Raw genomic sequence first — 19962 nt, forward strand, 5'->3', positions numbered from 1 at the left:
CAAGCAGTGGGAGTGAACTGGCCGTCTCATGAGCAGTTGCAGATGCCGGCCGCTCCTATTGATTCTGGGACTCTGAATGGGATGCAGGAGTGGACCGGTGGTGAGCCCGAGGAGTATGGGCTGGGTTATCGTCTTCCAGGAGGGCGTCCAGCATGAGGTGCTACTTTGGCTAGGCCTAGGCATGATGAGGCTGGTTCTTCGAGAGCTCAGGAGGGTGCTGGGATGGCTGATGCCCAGTATAGGAGGCTTTCACGGCGGATGGATGCCATGTACGAGACACAGAGCAGGTTTGCTCAAGAGCTCACCCTTGCGTTAGGGACTGCTTTTCGGGGCCTTGGAGCTGACATCCAGTGGCCAGTTTTTGGTGAGGACTCTGCATACCCGCCGCCTGATACTCCACCCACTGAGGGTGATGATGATGATGACTCCGAGTAGGTATACCCTGTGTTCCTTTCTACTACCTTCACTGGGGACAGTGAAGATTTTAAGTTTGGGGGTGGTAGTTAAGAAATATTTTGTGTGTGTGTCATATAGTTGCATTTTCATGATAGTAAGTTCATATAGTTGCATAATTTTTGCCATATAGTTTTTTTTATAGCTTTATTTGTTTGTCATATCATATAGCTCATGCATATGCCATGATCCCTTTTGCGATGATTGATCGACTAATTTATGATGTTGATGCGAGTGTAGTGATAGCATTAAAGTGATGTTGAGTCGTGTAGGTTGATATGCATGCTAGAAGCACTTGTATTTTCACTAAGTCTTAGAGAATGCTTAAGGGCTAGATTGTTGTTATAACCTGATTATTTTCAAGGTTAATCTATTTATTATGCTTAAAATTTGATAATAGATTCTTAGTGATAAAGGCATGAAAAAGAAAAAAATGGAGTAAAAAATGGAATTTGTTGCTAGTTGTGGCTAGGCGTCAAATGGCTAGTAGTCGGCTCGCATGTTATGCGAGTAGTCTAGGGTTGAGCAAGATGGAGCGAAACGCACTTGCTCAGAAATTTTGAAAAAAAAAAGGAAAAAAAAAGTATGTATTTATGCATAATTGATCACGAGTGGGCTCTTTGGTGTTCGAGTTATTAAGTTCTTAGGGGACTTTGTGCCTAGTGACCTAAGGCTTTTAGAGTCTGGGATCCGCTAACCTAACGCTTGCTACATGGATACCATTGTATAAGCCTTTTGTGGACCTCACTCATTGCACGGTCAAATAAGCATTATTTATGTGAATAAAAAGTATGATTCCGTAATAAGCTCCAGAATTCTTATAGTGTTATAAGTCACTTTGTGCCTAGAATTTTTATTCTTTGTATAATCATGTGATTGCCTTGATGATAGTTGAGTCATAATAATTGGTCTAGTTCCGAAACATATCTGTTAAGCATCCGCACACACCAAGTTTCTGGCTGTATGTTCGTTTACATGATTTGATTGTTCTTTGATCGCCTAACTGCATTTGTTGATATGTTGTAAATTGGTTGGTTAGTTCGTAGTAAGGGGGATCGCTGCATTTCATATAGATTGCATTCATGCATGTTTTTATTTATTTTTGAGTCTATGACGCTTGAGGACAAGCATCGATTTAAGTTTGGGGGTGTGATAAGTGGCATTTTATACCACTTAGTACGTCTTAAAATAGCTTAAATTGGTGCCTTAAAATCAAGTATTTTGTGTATTTGATGCGTTTTTCTAGTGTTTATGCATTTCAGGGTATTAGTTGCATTTCGGAGGAGTAATCATCAAGAATAAGCCTTGGCATGTGTTCACCTTTGCGAGAGGAAAGAAAGGGGCAGATTACAGCGAAGAAACGGAGCAAACTCAGGAATTTTCCAGTAGGGTCCTGAGCGCCCGCTCAGCATACCGCGCAGAAGGCTGAGCGCCCGCTCAGCTATGCTGAGCGGCCGCGCAAGGTCGGGAAATAAATAATTATTTTAAGACTTCTACTTCTGTTTGGCTTCCAACTTCTATGTAATCTGAGTTTTATGGGACTATTATATAAGTAGATTTGGAGACGTTTTCACAAGGTTGGATCGTGGTATTAAGCAAGGAGCGAAGGAGATAAGGAAGAAGACCGTTTTAGCACACAGCAACGAAGAGGAAGCATATTTTCTTGTGATTCTTTATTTCGTTGTAACGTTGGATGCTAGTTTTCTTACTTTGAACCTAATTACTCTTGTGACGTACTCTGGTTTAATATTATTAGTTTGGTTATTATTCTTTTGTGTTTGTTTATCATGTTTTTATATGAACCCATGATGACGATAAGTGCTATTATGGGCTAATCGTGATCATGAGGTCGTAACGGATTTACTATGGAATTCTTTAGTTAATTGTTTAATACCTTAGTGTGTGATGATTGTATGATATATAGTATTGGTTGTGCGTATTCGTCTTATGTGCATCGCAAACATATAAGATAGGGTGTTAATCTCTTGTGAAGCGACGGTGGATCTTGAGATTTAGAACTTGCCATGCTAGCATAGGTTCATGTATGATGTGCATGATTAGTGGGTAACTCTAACAGTTTTATTCGCCCTTTGTAATCAAAAGGAATAACTTGTGCTTAAATCGTTATGTTGTCAATTTCTGTAGACATATAGGAACTCAACATAATTGATGACTATTCAACTTCTATCTTAATTGTGGATGCTTGGTAGAATGGTATTAGTACAATGAAAGTTGGCTTTTATCAGTTTCGTGTTATTCGATTAATATCTTCAATGTTGCATGCTAAGGGTAATAACAATAACTATTGAAGGAAGTAGTAATGAAGTAATGATCTCATGAGTGTTTTAATATTGTTAATTCGAAGTGTTAATTAAGTGATTAATTAAGTAGTTAATTGTAGTTAATATTTAGTCAACAATTCTAAGTGTTAGTGTCTTAACATTGAGAAGTAATTATACATTGGTGAGTGAGTTTAATTAAACAATAATTAGTCTGAGTCTCTGTGGGAACGAACTAGAAAGTATTCTATATTACTTGCGAACGCGTATACTTGCGTGTATTATTAGCACGTGTTTTCGCCCTAACAAGGTCAAAGCACAGTTAGTTAAAATTCTGAGGAAAGCTGAAGACAAGCTAGTAAGAGATTTTATTGAGAATCATTATGGATTCAGATTGATCCAGTGAAGTTGGTAAAGCTAAAAGGACTATAAGTTGTAGTTAATAGTCTTATTAAACTCTTATTGTAATTGAACTTAAATGGTTTGACATCATCAAATCTATTAACTTGTATATTTTGCACAATTTACAAGTTGGGGGAGATTGTTAGATATATTTGAGATGTCATGTCTAATATGATTCATGTTTAGTTTTCAGATCTTAACAAACAGGAAATATCAATACTTACTGGAATCGGTACTTACTGGAAGTCAGAACTTAAGGATATCAGGACTTAGATTATCAGAAGATAATATCAGAAGATGGATATCAGAACTTAAGTACTGGAGGACTAACAGTTAAGGAAGGAAGCTGATTTACAGGAAAGAAGATCGAGACTAATACAAAAAGAAGATATGCATGGAAAGAGTTAGAGGACTTAAAGAATTGTATAAGATATCTGATTGATATATTTTAGGAGACAGAATTATATTCCATATCAATTAGAAGTTATCTTGTAACTGTGTACTATATAAACACAGACATAGGTTTACACTATATGTGTTATCATTATCGAGAAGATTATACATTATAACCTAGCAGCTCTTGTGATATTTGTTCATCATTGAGAGAGAACAGTTCCATTGTAACAGAGTTTATTATATCGAATATATCTGTTTACTGTTACTTATGTTCGAAATCAATTTGATTGTATTCTACACTGTATTCAACCCCCTTCTACAGTGTTGTGTGACCTAACAAAGATTTAGAACGCACCTCTATAGAGGAAGATGCGTAGGACGTACACTCATATTTTTTGGAGGATGACGTAAATTTTTTCTTGGATTTGGACAATAGAATTCCAATTTTGTATTCAACTTCATATGGAATTCGGGGTAGTTGTTATAGCCAAAAATTGGTAATGGATTATTGCGGGTCAATAATGGGTTAACTGAAATCAAATTGGGGCAAAAGGATAAATAATTAGGTTTTAGGCCATAATGTAAGATGGGAGCTAGGACGTACCCTCATTGGGTGAAATACTTTATATAGGTTATTTGAGTGTTGATTACAATGCATGGAGAATTGTGTGCATCCAATAAGGTGAAGCGCGTCCTAGCCTAGGGAAATGCATATACTTGGACTCATTTGGGAAGTAGGGTTTGTCCACATTCAGGACGACGCAACAGGCTTGTCATCTTCGAGGACAAGGAAAGTAAGGACAACATCAAGACAAGGCAAACATGGAGGGAGCAATGGAGGATATTTCTATTAACATACTTGTTGTAGGTACTCTTTAAAAACTCCTTCCTTGAGTTGGTCAAGCATAGGGATGTCCGTGAAAAGTTTGAAGGCCTCCAAGGATATATCTGATGATTGAAGGCATCCTCATGTATTCAACGAGTGTCCTCATTGGGGATGCGGGGTTAACATTGGTCTGTGATTTGAGAACACTATTTTTGTATTCAACGAGTGTTCTCATTGGAGAACTTTGCAGTCATCCTACATTTTGCACCCAAGAGCTTTGGATCACATGTACTGCTATCTGGTGGGTTATCCTCATTCAGGGGACAGAGATGCGTCCGGCATTTAGGGTGAATTGTGGTTATACATGCATTTGTAAATCAAGGAAGATAGATGTAGCGAAGTGTTATCCTTGTGCGGGGAGATGCACTACCGTGAAGTCCTACAATTACGAACGAGTCTTGGGCCTTTGCGGGCCTCATAGTTGAACATTTCTAAAGCTAGTGGAAGATTGATTCTGGAAGGACTTCTACCGGGTATTGGAATAAGAAGTCTAAGCCCATTAGGTTTCTTATTTTCCAAGAACTACATCATGATTGATCCCTATATCATGGGTATGTAGGCACATTGAAAAGGGTTGGAAGTTAAGAGATTAAAAGAGCCACCGTCCCCAATTCATCACAAGCAACACACTTCGCTCACTTTTCTGGAGAAGAATCACCATTGTAGATATTAATTTCAGCGATAAACCTCAAATTTTGTTGTTAATCTCTCCGTCAACAACTGCTTTATAAGCACACACAAACCAGATTAGAGCATTTCTAACGCTGATCATCAGTTAGGTATAATGTATATGTGGCAGTCTAATATACTTGATACGTAAAATTTTGATAACACCCATGGGAGCTCCCGTTACACGCTACATTTATTAAATCTACACATCATCTAAATCAATACACGAATATGGTCTAACCCTTAACCTAATGTTATTCTAGGTTCTCTTTTAAATTTTTTTATAACAAATAACAAAATAGCTTAAATTATTTTTAAATATTATTTAATTATTAACCAAAATTAAAAATTCTAATATTATATTATAATAAGCTATGCTTCAGTTAAATTTTTTTATATATGAATGTAATGTTTATTAATTTTATTTTTTCCATTTTTATATATGTTATTATATTTATAATTATAGTAATTTTTTATTTTATAATATTTACTTTAAAATATTTCCATGAATATAAAAAAATAAAAATATTGTCATTAAATATTTTGATTTAAATACATGTTTATTTTCAATTTTATTGAATATAACTAGCTTAAATTTATTTTAATTATATATTTAAAATAAAAAATAAAATAATATTTTGAATATAACTAATAAATATTGAAAACCACTTGAACATAAATCATTACATGTTCAACAAAATTTTAGTTAATAATATTTTAGCTAACAAGTTTATCTATTACCCTAAAGATACTCTTAAGAAAGTCTGAGCATATAATCCTATCATCTGATTCTGAAAAAAGAACAACTGAGATTCATATTTTAAATTTATTTATTAACCTCTATTAAAGAATAAACTCTATGTAATATTTTTTCCCGATGTTATGACTATTACTTTATATAGGTTTTATTATATATAAAACTTCTTTGTTTCTTAAAATGGTCAAATATAAAACTTCTTTATTTCGTAAAATGGTTTATACAATATCTATGTTAAGATGGTATTGGGTAAGTTTGAAATTAGTATTTATGACTTAAAGATGTGTAGGAAGATAAGTAATAAATGAAATTTTAAATTAATATCTATCTAGGTAATTTTGTATTATGTAAGTTATAAACTATTTAAAATATAAATTTAAAAAAAATTGGTGTCATTTATCGAATTGATGATATTAACTTTTAAAAAAATAGTGCAGGTCTTTTAAATCCATGTATAGTATATACTCTTTAAGAAGATATGCGCAACCACTATTATATATACAGGCAAGGGCACAAATTGCTGAAAATTTTTATTCTTTGGTCGATACAACTAACAAAACAAAGTGCTTGCAAGGACAAACCTGATATGAGAGAATTCGAGAGGTTTTGATAAATTCTTATCTAGAGATGAGAGGTACCTGGAGAACTAAAGTATCCCAGGTCAAAGAAATCATTTGACCCTACAACTTTTCCTTAAGAGGGGCAAGTCGTTCAATCAAGATGTTGCAACAAATTCTTACTGCTTCGCAGCTTGCTTCAGATATCGTGCTTCCAACAGTGAACCTGCCTTGAATTAAACTCAATGAATCTTCTTGAACAATCCGTACCTTATCCAGGATATTTTCAATTCCATCACATTGAATTGAACTAAGTGCATATGCAGTCATTTGTTTTACCTTCGTCCAGAGCCCTTTCCAAAGCTCAATCCCACCAACTTCTACAACAATGGATCCATCTGAAAGAATGCTTACTTTCCCTGGGGTAGGTCTCACAGTGACTTCATGCACAATGGGTGACTTCATGCACAATGGGAACCTGAGAAATCCCCCTTTTCTTCCATAAATTCTTTTGATTAAACTGTTGTATCTTTTCAGTTCTTTGGCTAATACTTGATGATATCTGTAATTTGTCCCAGATAGACGGCAGAGTATACTCCACAAGTTCTCCTGCGCTATGCTTATAGAATAAATTAAGACTATCAAATGTGTGAAGGTTCCTGTATCTAACAGAATATACTTCCATGGAAAGCATAGAGGCAACATGTTCCATTACAGCTTCCGCAATAAAAGATGGATGCACCTCCCCAGGGGCTCGCATTGCAGATTTATTGTAATGGTTTGTTTTGCATACCTTAATGTCAAAAGATAAAGCTCCCCAATCATATTTCTTAAGCACACCCAACATGTTACTTGGAAGTACAGGGCTTATATCTGCAAAGATCCCTGCATTGATCAAAATATACAGGTGTAGGGCTGTGATCTTTCCATCGGATTTGAACCCAATATCATATGTTATGTTCATGGGATGTCTTCCTCCCGCCATTATCATGTCAGTCTTACGATTAAGATACATTCACACAAGACGACGTAATTTGTGAGCTGCAAGTGCACATGCTGCAGCGACCTGACCATATATATCTTTCTTGATCTGAATCCCAAATTTTCTTGTGTTCCAAATTATAATGAAGGTATCAGCAGATTACTTTATTTTCCTACCAAAAATATTACTCTAAACCCAAAACAAATGATGTGTAGTCGATGGAAGTGTCCTAACAACATCATAATGCAACCCATTACTTCATAAACACGTGAGAGATAGAGTGTTGTCATTAATAATCTATATGTTAAATTAGATAAGAATATTTTATAATCAGTAGGATGTTGGTTCATTATTAAAATTATTTGGAGAAGGAGACAAACATCAATTCAAACTGGCTCAGTAAATTGCATTTTCTAGAAACAAAATGTGTACTCACAGGCATGGCCTTTATCGCCTTTTGACAGCTCCATTAATGGAGAACTTACTCAAGCTTATGAAGCAAAAAATAGTATATCTGTATTGAAGAAGAAGAAGTATATATTACATTGTTTAGCTTGTTAGAGCACCTCCAATAGAGATTGCTAATAAAGTTGACAAATCATTAAATATATTATTTTTTAATTTTCTCTCACATCCATGTCACTCTCGGCAACATTTATTAAAATTTTGCTCCAATAGTTAAGCAACTTTAAAGGTTTCCCATGTGATCCCTCTATATTAATTTTATATTTAGTTCAATATAAAAGTGGATTGAGTAATATACACTTTAGATGTTTTTTATGACTTTTTGCTAATTTAGGAAGTTGCCAAGGGGTTGCCAACTTTTGGCAATCTTGGTAGGCAACCTCCTAACTCCAATAGATAGGCAACCAAGGGTGCCATGCCACAAAAGTTTGGCAACCCCTATTGGAGATGCTCTTAGATAAGCCACTACTTTTTATTTATAGAAAATGGATAAGAAGAGTAATTTAACAAACTAATTTCCAGCTCATCTAACCAACATTCCTTCTAGAATATAACAGATCTATTAGGTTGACTTGGTATGCTGACTTTCTATATTAGTTACATCATCCCCCCTCAAGCTTGGAGTGGGAAACAAATTAAGCACACCAAGCTTGGACATTAGATAAACCAGAGAGGAAGAAGATAGAGCTTTTGTAAATAGATCAGCTGGTTGTTCCTTGGAAGCAATGTAGGTAGTAGAGATAACACATTTCTGCAATTTCTCACGAACAATATGACAATCAATTTCTATAAGCTTTGTATGCTCATGAAATACGGGATTTGTAGCAATGTACATGGCTGATTTGTTACCACAGAAGAGTTGAACTGGTTTAAGATTACTAAAACCAAGCTCATGAAAAAGAGTGAGCAACCAGGTTATCTCATAACAGACATCTGCTAAGGCACGATATTCAGCCTCTGCAGAAGAACGCGACACAGTGTGTTGCTTCTTGCATTTCCAGGATAATAATGAAGACCCTAACACAACACAGTAGCACATAAGAGATTGACGAGAGAGAGGACAACCCCCTCAATCTGTATCAGCATAAGCAGTGTGAGATAAACTACTACTAGAAGATAACAGTATGCCCTGACCAAGAGTGTATTTCAGATATCGAACAACTCGATAGGCAGCATCAAGATGACACTGTCGAGGAGAAGAGAGAAACTGAGATAGAATATGCACAGCATAGGAGATATCAGGACGTGTTATGGTTAAGTAAATAAGACACCCAACCAAACGTCGATAAGAAACATGATTAAACAGAAATAGAGATATGGAATTACCGAGTAGAGTGTGATTTTTCTCCATAGGAACAACAGCAATTCGAGCATTTTCAAATCCAACATCACGTATGATATCAAACGTGTACTTTCGTTAATTTAAGTAAATCCCTTTAGCAGACCTAGCAGCTTCGATGCCTAAGAAATTTTTGATTGGACCCAAATCCTTGATTTTGAAATGACCAGCAAGATGAGCCTTTAGATGAGCAATTGTTGTCTATTATTGCCAATGACCAAAATGTCATCAACATAGATGAGCACTGCCATAAAACTGGAAGATGTAGCCAAAATAAACAAGTTGTGATCAGAACTAGCTTGAGTAAAGCCATGGGCTAACACAACAGATCAAAATTTGGTAAACCATTCCTGTGGAGATAGTTTAAGTCCATAAAGTGATTTAATCAGTCTGCATACCAGAGGAACTTTAGATGTATAGGAAGCAAACTATGGTGGCAAACAGTATCCTTGAGGAATAGACATATAAACTTCCTCCTATAACTCACCATATAAGAACGCATTTATAACATCCATCTGGGTGACAGACCAATTATGAACAGCTACTAAAGATAATAAAACTCGAATTATTGACATTTTTGCAACTGGTGCAAACGTTTCAAAATAGTCTAGTCCTTCTGTTTGAGTAAATCCATGAGCTACCAAACATGCCTTGTAACGCTCTACTGTACCACCTTGATTAAACTTTACTTTTTATAACCATTTGCAGCTAACAACTCTTTTTCCAGGAGGCAATGGGCATGATTGTCCAGGTTTTATTTGTTTTCAGTGCTGCAAGTTCTGTAGCCATAGCTTCACACCACACAGAATGATGACATGCTGAATTATAAGAATTTGGCTCAGGAACATGAGTAATATTAGCAGCAAAAGCCTGATATGCAGGAGAAAATCTTGCTAACTGATGAGACAAAGTAGCAGTATTGACTTTAGAAACTACAGTAGAGGGAAGACCAACATAATCCTGAAATTTACTTGAAATGGACTTCACACGAGTACTTCGTCTAATAGGTATAGATGTAGGTTGAACTACTGGAGAAACATCAGTGCACTCATTGACAGATTCAGATTCCCTATGTGTCATCTCTCCATTGTTAGCAGCATTAGTTGTGACTAAATCATTAGATGTATAGAATGGATCTTCAAGAAATGATATGTCTAGAGTAAACAAATGATCAGGTGTAGATGAAACATGAATAGAAGCAAACGGGTAGACATTTTCCTGAAACAAAATATCTCTGGATACAAAAACCTTTCTAGAAGCAAGATCCATGACTTTATATGCTTTTTGAGCAAATGGATAACCTAGAAAAATGCATTTATGAGCTCGATTACTGAATTTATCCTTGTGTGGTAGAGTATTAATATCATAACACAGAGTACCAAAAACTCTAATGTGATCATATATAGGAGGTTTTGAGAACAAGATTTGATAAGGAGTTAAACCCTTCAGACTAGCCACAGGAGTTATGTTTAGCAAATATGTGGCTGTTAAAATACAATCTCCCTAGAAAGAAATTGGTAGAGATGCCTGCAATCTCAAAGCTCTAGCTGTATTCAAAAGGGTCTTGTGCTTTCTCTCCACAACTCCATTTTATTGTGGAGTGTAAGTACGGCTCTTTTGATGAATGATACCAAGAGAGTCTAAATAATTTTTGAAATCTGAATGTAAGTACATTGTGCCATTATCAGTTCTAATAAATATGATATGACAAGAGAACTGTTTATGGATGCATGTTATATAATTTCTCAATAACAAAGAAACTTGACTTTTATCAGCAAAGCGAAACACCCATGTAGCTCTGGATAAGTCTTCAACTATAGTAAAAAAATAACTACAGTTCCCATGTGTCTTGTATTTGTAGGGACCCCAAACATCTACATGTATGAGTTCAAATAGACTATAATTACAAGTAATACTATCAGAAAAGAACAGTCTAGTTTGTTTATCCAAATGGCAAGTATCACATTCAGTAAACATGACAGAGTGATTATACATTATTGTTGGTAAAAAATTCATTGAAGACACAGATGGATGCCCCAAACGGGCATGCCATAGCTTTGAGACAGTTATATTTTGCACAGTATTACACATAGATTGAACATGAGTAGTATGATCAAGCTGGGAATGAATTACATCAGGTAAAGACTCAGAACTATTGACAGGGTGATGTAGAAGATACAGTCCATCATGAAGCTCATCAATCTCTATGATCTTCTTCAAAACATGGTCCTGAACATAGCATGCATCTTTAGTGAAAAATGCATTGTAAGCATTTGTAGCAGTGAGCTTTGGAATTGACAGCAAGTTATAATTGAAACTTGGCACACAAAGCACATCAATCAAGATAATATTAGTATGTAGAGCAACAGTACCAATATGTGTAACAGCAGTGTATTGACCATTAGGTAAATGCAACACAGAATTAGTTGTGTTCACATCTTGTAGTAAGTGAAAATGAGGAGTAATATGATCCGTGGCACCAGAATCTATAATCCACATATTAGATTTCAAAGCATGCTTACTGTTTGTATGACAGACAAAGTGAATGACATTACCAGCCATATGTGGAGTAAAATTATGAGAAGTAGGCCATTGACTGTGCATTCCAAATGTAGATGTAGCATTGTTGTTTGCAGCAGATAACTCTTTGAAATTGCTCTGTATCATAGTCATAAGTTGTTGACATTGAGCATTAGTAAAGCCTACAGCATCAGGAGCTTTCACTGCAGTCACAGATTCTGAAGGAGCAGTGTTGACATTATAGACATGGGCAGTTTTGACTTGATGCTTAGGCTTAGGTTTATGTTTACCATGAAGCCTGTGCCATGGGGGATAACCATGCACACAAAAGCATTTGTCTCTTGAATGACCAGACATTTGACAGAAATCACATATTTCTGCATTCTCAAGTTTCTTGATGTTACTCTGTCTTCCAGATTTGAGACCTCCTCTTTGATTATCATAAGACTTATCATAAGTCTTATTAAACAAGGCCACAGACTCAGTGATATTAGTATTGATCCCCAATTCCCTTTGATTTTCTTCCTGCATCAATAGATTATAAGCAACACTAAGAGACAGAATTAGTGTCATTAACAGGAGATGACCTCTTATAGCAGTATATTGCTCACCAAGTCCCATAACAAACTGTGACAACTTTGCACTTTTACTGAAATTGTCCAATTGTCCAAGAGTTAATATTGGCAGACCTAAATTATCAGTATCATAATCAACGATGGACAGAGATGCAGCCCTGTCGGCAAGCTTTTGTGTATCTGTAGCCTAAATAAGATAATAATTACATAGAAACCATATTTTTGTTGTATGTTGTTAAACAGTGTTACCATAGACTAAATACATACAAGATTCATGATAAAGCTAGATTACCACAAGAACAAGACACTGGCCAGCTTGTAATATCATCAGCAAATAGTGGTTCTTTACCAAATATGGTTTTGGAACCTATATCCTCCCCTCCACTTGGAATATCATTATAAGTTATACAGCAGTTACTCCATCTGGTAGTGACCTATCCTTGAATCGGGCATTCTGAACCCTTGCCAAAGGCTTTGTGCTATAGATAAATGCACCGTGAAGGCATTTGATGGTGAAAGAATATCATCTACATAAATAGCTTCGCCTATTTATTGAGAAGAAAAATAACTGTCAGACAGATGTGTTCTATTCAAATATAAATGACCTGATACAATCCTTACAATATTGTAACTACTTCCAGACAAAATGGCGGGAAAGTTATTACGTTTCTTGAATGAATTCACCACACTCAGGGACGGAACCAGGAATTTAGAATGGGGTGGGCTTGACAAGTCTTCAGCTAAACTTCACGCGCCGATCACCCCTGTCATCAAATTTAAAATTGATGTACTGAAGTCTTACTGACTATTAAGTAGTTTAAGTTGAACAGGATAGACAAAATATTTTTAGAATGGACTATATACATAAATGGGTTGTTCTAAGTGATTGTACATATGACTTCTATTTTTTTTTTTTAAATCCTCCTGGGCTTAAGCCCAGGTAAGCCCAAATGCAGTTCCGTCCCCCGCTTGTTTTCACCGGTTGCTTCGCAGACAACAATAGTGCTAGTTTTGTAGCATCTTTTGACGGGTTGTCTCCATCTGCTAAGTTGTTAACATAGTTCTGAGTAGACAATCCATTGGAAACCAAAACAACACCATTAAAAAGGGATAAAGATACTCAAAAAGATAACTGACAACCAAGCTTGTTCGGTACATAGCATCTGAAGTTCCGTCTTCAGATATCAGATATCACAGGGGCTCTAATTATGTTAATAGCTTCGTAAAGAACATTCAAACTTATAATTTTACCAGCTAGGTATTCTTCAGCCTCCCTAGCTCTCCTGGCATGTTTAGCTCCGAAAGCACCAAAAACCAACTGAATCTTATTAATGACAACTCCAATTCTACTTACTGAAATAAATGCTAAAAATGCAGCATTTAGGTAAGGTAGTGCATTTCCAAGCGGCCTTGGAGCAGCGCGATAAGTTTCAAACACCAACTTACTACTTTCAGTGGTGAAGGTACTTCTAAATGAGCTCGAAAAGGGAATTTTCATACTCAAAAGCACCCCTCTATGATCCAATGGTGGCTTTGACAAAAAATCTTCCAATGTAAGAATTTCACGTTTTATATCTATTAGTAAATCCACTGTGGAACTTCCAGCAAGAAGTACTGTGACAATGTCTGATGGGAAATAATTTATTTGTGCCATAACCATATTTCCCCCTACACTAGCTAAGTTACGAACAGGCTCCGAAACAATCTTCTCCATATGCTCAGCAATTTTTGTGAATATCAATTCCTTATCTGAACACAAGCCATCTTCTACTTTCTCCTTCAAAACTGAGATAGCTTGAGATATTGTGGTAGTTGCTCCAATTACTATCCCCGTCTCATCTCTACTAATTGATGAAAGCTCAGAGACATTCCTTAAGTTAATGTAATTCTCATACTGATTAAGTTCCTTGTAATAACCAATTCCTGTGTTACCAGCAACTAACTTAGTTGGAGTTGTAGACAATTTCAGGTCAGTGAAATTCTGGAGCTCCTCAAGAGTAAGAGGATTGTGCCACGATTTTTTATGAGGGTTCAAATATATTGCAGACTCCAATTCTCTTTTCAAGAATTTGGGATATGTACAAACATCATCTTTCGGATTATAAAATGGTAATTTACTAAGTTTATCTCCATTACTCTCTCCCTTTCTCCAGAAGGAATTAATTCTCAAATCCTCCAGATCAACATCAGCAGCAAAACTTTTACAAGCATCTGCAATAGGTTGATATCCAGTACATCTACAAAGATTCCCTGATATAGCCTTTTCAGGTTCCAAACAGTGAGTTTTGAAAATCCTGTAGGGGGATCCGGCCTCTGCTTCTCTTCCTCGGCATTGACAAGCGCTGAGAACAGTGAAACACACATTCCGGGCGTGCAGAAACCACATTGGGAAGCATTGCAGAAACCACATTGCTAATCCACATCAAAGATCAAAGGTAAATTTTGGAAGACAAAACAACACAGGAAGCACAACCAGCTGCAACCGTAAGAAACTTACTTTTATCTAATATCCGAGCATGCACATAAATAACCGAAGATTGTAATTTTTATATTTCGGTAATCCCAGAAAAAGCTGTTGTAACAAAGATGTACTCCACCGTTTCACTTGAATTATATTGGGAACGGGGTTCGGCATGCACTTAAATGTACTTGAATGCTATTGTGTTAAAAGTAGTTGTATAATTTTTTTTTTATTTTTTTTCTTAATAAAAATATAATATTCAAACTTTTATACAAGATTAGAAAAAAAAAATTCTTTTAAATAAAAATATAATATTCAAACTTTTATACAAGAAAAGAAAATTTTAAAAATAAATTGCAGAAATATACTTTATACTTGCCTTAAAATACGTGTCAAGTATTTGAAAAAAACTGTAAAGAAATAAGAGACCGAGGTAGTAAACAATAATATTATATAAATGATATCAAATTTATTAACACATTTGCAAAACCAGGAATAAAAATTTAAAATTAGGAATCCAGTCGCAAAAACAAGGAATAAACATCAGGAATCCACTTGCACTACGAGGACTGACGATATACTTAATTGCAAACTTGGACATCTAATCAACCAAAAGAAAATCAAAGCAGAAATGACAAAAGTAGAAAATCATGATTAGTACCAAATTTATGAACCTTGGGGATGGTTTCACAACAATTCAAATTAGGATCACCAATTTAGCATATAAATTGAAGTAGGAATAGAGGTGGATACATAATAAATTGAGTAATAGAAAACTGAAGAACACAATAAATTGGAGAAGAGAAGAGAAGAGAAGAGAAGCTTCAGCACAACTGAGCTTGACAGTCTTGAAAGGAGTATGACAACGCAAGAATTCAATTATAGTTGTAGAGGCCTCACATGAAACCTCATATCTTTTCCCAATTATTGCAAAAACAACAATATCATCAGCATCTTTATCTTTATAAGTACTAGTACTAGTTCCTCCAACTGTTTCCATGTCAAGTAGTATAATCTACACATGACATGAGTAGTAGTAGTCACCTAGTCATAATAATAATCTCAAGGGCATAGAGGTTAGTTAAAGAGGAGCAAGGGAAAGGCAGGTAGAATAGAATAGAGTATTAGCGAACCACATCGCCTAGTTGAAGGAGACTGTGCATTTACAACTTGTATTTAAACTTCCCCTCAACGTTAAAACTCAGCATGTCACTTGTTAGTTATCTAAATATTCAAATTTGGAGCAGGTTATCCCATTATTTAAATTATTATTTATATTTTATGAGATTTTAAATTGATTTTTAATTATTTTATTATATAATAATAAAATATAATAATAATTAATAGAATTTAAAATAATAAGAAAATATAATTTTATTAAAATTTAAAAATAAAAAAAGAGACACTTGCATTTAGAGATGCATTATTGAGTATTTATGGGAAAATATACTAATTCGTAATTCGAAAAATTAGTGTATATTAATAATATTTTATACGTTAATTATTACAATAAATATTTTTTTTGTGAATTAAGTGCACAATTTTAAATTTTTTTATGTGTATTAGTTTTTTTTGATTTAATTAATTTATGAAATATTATATAAATTGTTAATAATAATTAAATGACAAATTTAAGATAAAAAAATTGCTTAATATGATATTTATATATTATTATATGTAAAAAGTAATTTGGATCAAATATTTGGATCATATAAATGGAGTTGGTCAGAAATTTGGATCAGTATTTGAATCAGTTGATGATCCAAAATTTTTGGATCATAATTGTTGGAGATGGCCTAAGGTTAACTTGGTATCAGTATTAATAGTAATCAGTATTAATAGATTTAGTTATTATTATTTATTATGAAATATGTAATTAATCGGGGATTTTAAGAAGGAATTTTCTGTTGTATGTCAATGGGCACACATGATATGTGTCAAAATTTGATTGATTTTTCAATCATAAATGTTAATGAACCGCTTGCATTAATATCCATTTTACTAATAAAAATATTTCAAATTCATAAAATTTACATTAACTTCACTAATAAAAATATTTCAAATTTATAGAATTTAGAATTTTAACATGTGCAGGTGTACACACTAGAAAGATTTATTATAGACAATTGATTAGTAGCAGTATTGTAATGATTAGTAGCAGTATTGTAATGAAAGTTGTTTAATTTTTTATAATAGTGTAATTTATTTTGGCAAGTTATAAATGACATTACCAAATTTTTGTGATATATGAAGTTCTGATACCAAATTTAAAATAATTTGGCGATACATGAAATGAAATTAAAACAACCAATTTTAGTATTAATACAAAGCTAGGTTTAGATGTTAAAAATTGTTGAATTTTCATTAACAATAATGATAATATATTATTTTATCATATTATAAATAGTAGCCCATACCATTTTATAGAGGGGCAGGCTCTTACAAATTTTGGTGAAAAGCTAATATGATATTAACGATTTTATCTTCATCCGTATTATTTTTATTTTTTATTCTTTTTCAAAACTAAAATTATTGAAGATGAAATTTATTTGTATATGATTAAACTTGACAGAATAAGGATTTAATTTGGTTATAGTTGTTTACAAGAATTTGGTCCAAAATTATATGTTATCCATTATGTTATATATGGATCAAATTTGTTTTTATTTTATATAATTTTGTATTAAAATTCACATTTTTATCAAAATTTTAAAACATATAATTTTAACTCATAACATAATTTAATTTTGAATATAATTTTTTAAAAACATTATTTCTCAAGAAATTTGTGTGGAAAGATATCTCGGAAATTATCCCGCGAATTTTTTTTTCAAGAAATTATTTATCAGGAATAAAAAATTTTCTTTGGTGACAAAATATTGGCGAGAAAAAATCTGTGGAAATTTTTTTTAAAAAAAAATTTTCTTGAAAAACTATTCACGACAATATTAAGAGGGTTTTCTCGAGTAAATTAAAGTGATGACTCAACTTTACCCACTTTTACATTTTTGATATATAGTGGCCAAATATTAGTTTTATATTTCAAAAAGTGGCTGGGGCCACTTTTTAAAGAATAAACACAAGATTTTTTTTTCTCAAAAAAGTGGCCCTAGCCACCTTTTTCAAATATAAAACTAATATTTGGACACTATTTTGTAAATTTAAAATTTTAGCCACCAAAATATAAAAGCGGGTAAAGTTGAGCCACCATTTTGCAATTTACTCGTTTTCTCCGAAAACTTTTCATTGAAATAATTTTTTCAATTTCTCAGACTAACTTTCTCAATATCTCGAAAAAATAGGCATCACTTTTTACGATTTTGAGAAAATGTTTTTAAAACAGAAGATGAAGTTCAGTTGGTCAAATTTTGAGTGTGTGAAAGTTATCAATTATGCGTGAATTTATATGATTATACGTTCCTTTAAAGTTATGTGGATAATATAATTATTATAAATATTTTAGTCTATATTTAATATGTAGTTTTGAAAGCCATCCAAACCATTTTTAAATATAATTATTAATTTGGTCCACTTATATGATTTTGATTCATATTTGATCTACGTGATCTTGTTGAAAATTTTGATAAAGACATAACGTATTAAAAATGAATATCTCAAATATTTGTTCTATGACTGGACTGTTGATGATGTTACGAAATGTATAATGTGTCATACCTGATCTCAAGTAAATTCAAGAAAGATGCGTGAAAAATATCATATTTGATTTACAATTAAAAGCAAGATTTATGTGTAACTTTTACGTTTAAAATTTGAAAATTAGATTTACTTAAAATCCATACCAGCTAATAATCTTCTATAATTTGATTTGTCCAAGTCGATAGTTTAGAAGAGGGTAGCTAGAAAAAAAAATAAAAAAACAATGAAGGTATTAGTTTTTTTTTGTCGAAGATATAATATATATAACCAAATTATATTAGGAGGGCGCAATAGCTATATATGTAATTTTTCATTTAAAATTTTTCAATCTACTTGTTGACATGCAAAAATGGTCCTAGATATTTAGACGATAAATTTTTAATATCCGATAAGAAAACACATCTTATATAAAACCCATCTCTTGAAATAACCGCAGCAGAAGAAAAAAAATCATAAATCGATGCATAAAATCAAAAGAATTATTTATAATATTTTAAAATCTTGGCAAACATTAGATTTATGGGATAACAATAATAATTGATTTGATATATACTAATAGTTATATACAATAGTTACAAAGGGACTTATATGATTGATAAAATTGAAGAATATATATACTGACGTGTCTCCATACTCCTAATTTTAAAATCAGTTCAACGAAAAATATGCATAATATCTTCGAAAATTTTGATAATAGAATTTTAATTTTCAAAAATAGAAATCCTAAAAGTGAGCTTTTTTCCTAAAAAATGATAAAACGGAACTTAATTAAGCATTTTGACACTTACTAAAAATGTAAAAATCTTACTATATAAAACTTAATTTAAAATAAAAAAATAAATTTATTTTAACTATAATCATTATAAATTATAATTAGAATAAATTATATTAGTTAGCGAAGAAAAAGTTAACAAAAAACCAAAATTAGAACAACAAATTGTTAGGTGAACGTTTGTTTATACACAAAGGGGATGAAAGAGGGGGGAGGTTCCCACATCAACTAAAATTTAGTAAATTGTGATGTTTAATAAGGGGAGAAACCTAGCCCAATTTCACAACATGGGAGTTGTGGGGTTTGCGGCACAATACACTATCTAAAAAACCCTAAACCTTTCCTCCTAAATGGGGATTTATTAATAATACCAAACCAGTGAGGGGTTTACCTGGCATTTACCCTAATTATTAAAATGCCAATGCAATTAGTGTATAGTAAGCTGCAGCCGTAGATAATTTGTAGCAACCAGCCCCTCGGGTGAGGGTTGTTAGGTGACCCTGACGGTATTAGAAAAAATGCCGGGCGGGGTTTGTTTCCTCCCCTCCCCCGTGCAACTTCCCAACTTTTTTACCCCTTATTACCATAATTAATTTACTTGCATTTTTTTAACAATCTTAGGAGACTCCAAGACATGAATGTCAGGGGATATACGATGTGTGTGGTTTACCCGACTAGAGGTAACGAGGTTCCCATTACACAAATAATTATTTAGACTAATTTATCGTCATTTAGCCAAATAGACAATGCGAGAAAAAATAAATAAATGAAGAATAAAGGCAACCAACATAC

General features: G+C 33.4%; 1 pseudogene; it reads right to left on the bottom strand.

The window, feature by feature from the left end:
- Positions 1 to 6459: 6459 nt before the first annotated feature.
- LOC141673762 (abscisic-aldehyde oxidase-like) lies at positions 6460 to 15741 on the bottom strand (annotated as a pseudogene).
- Positions 15742 to 19962: the final 4221 nt, after the last annotated feature.

This window comes from Apium graveolens, chromosome 7 (assembly GCF_009905375.1).
Source record: "Apium graveolens cultivar Ventura chromosome 7, ASM990537v1, whole genome shotgun sequence".
Lineage (NCBI taxonomy): Eukaryota > Viridiplantae > Streptophyta > Magnoliopsida > Apiales > Apiaceae > Apium > Apium graveolens.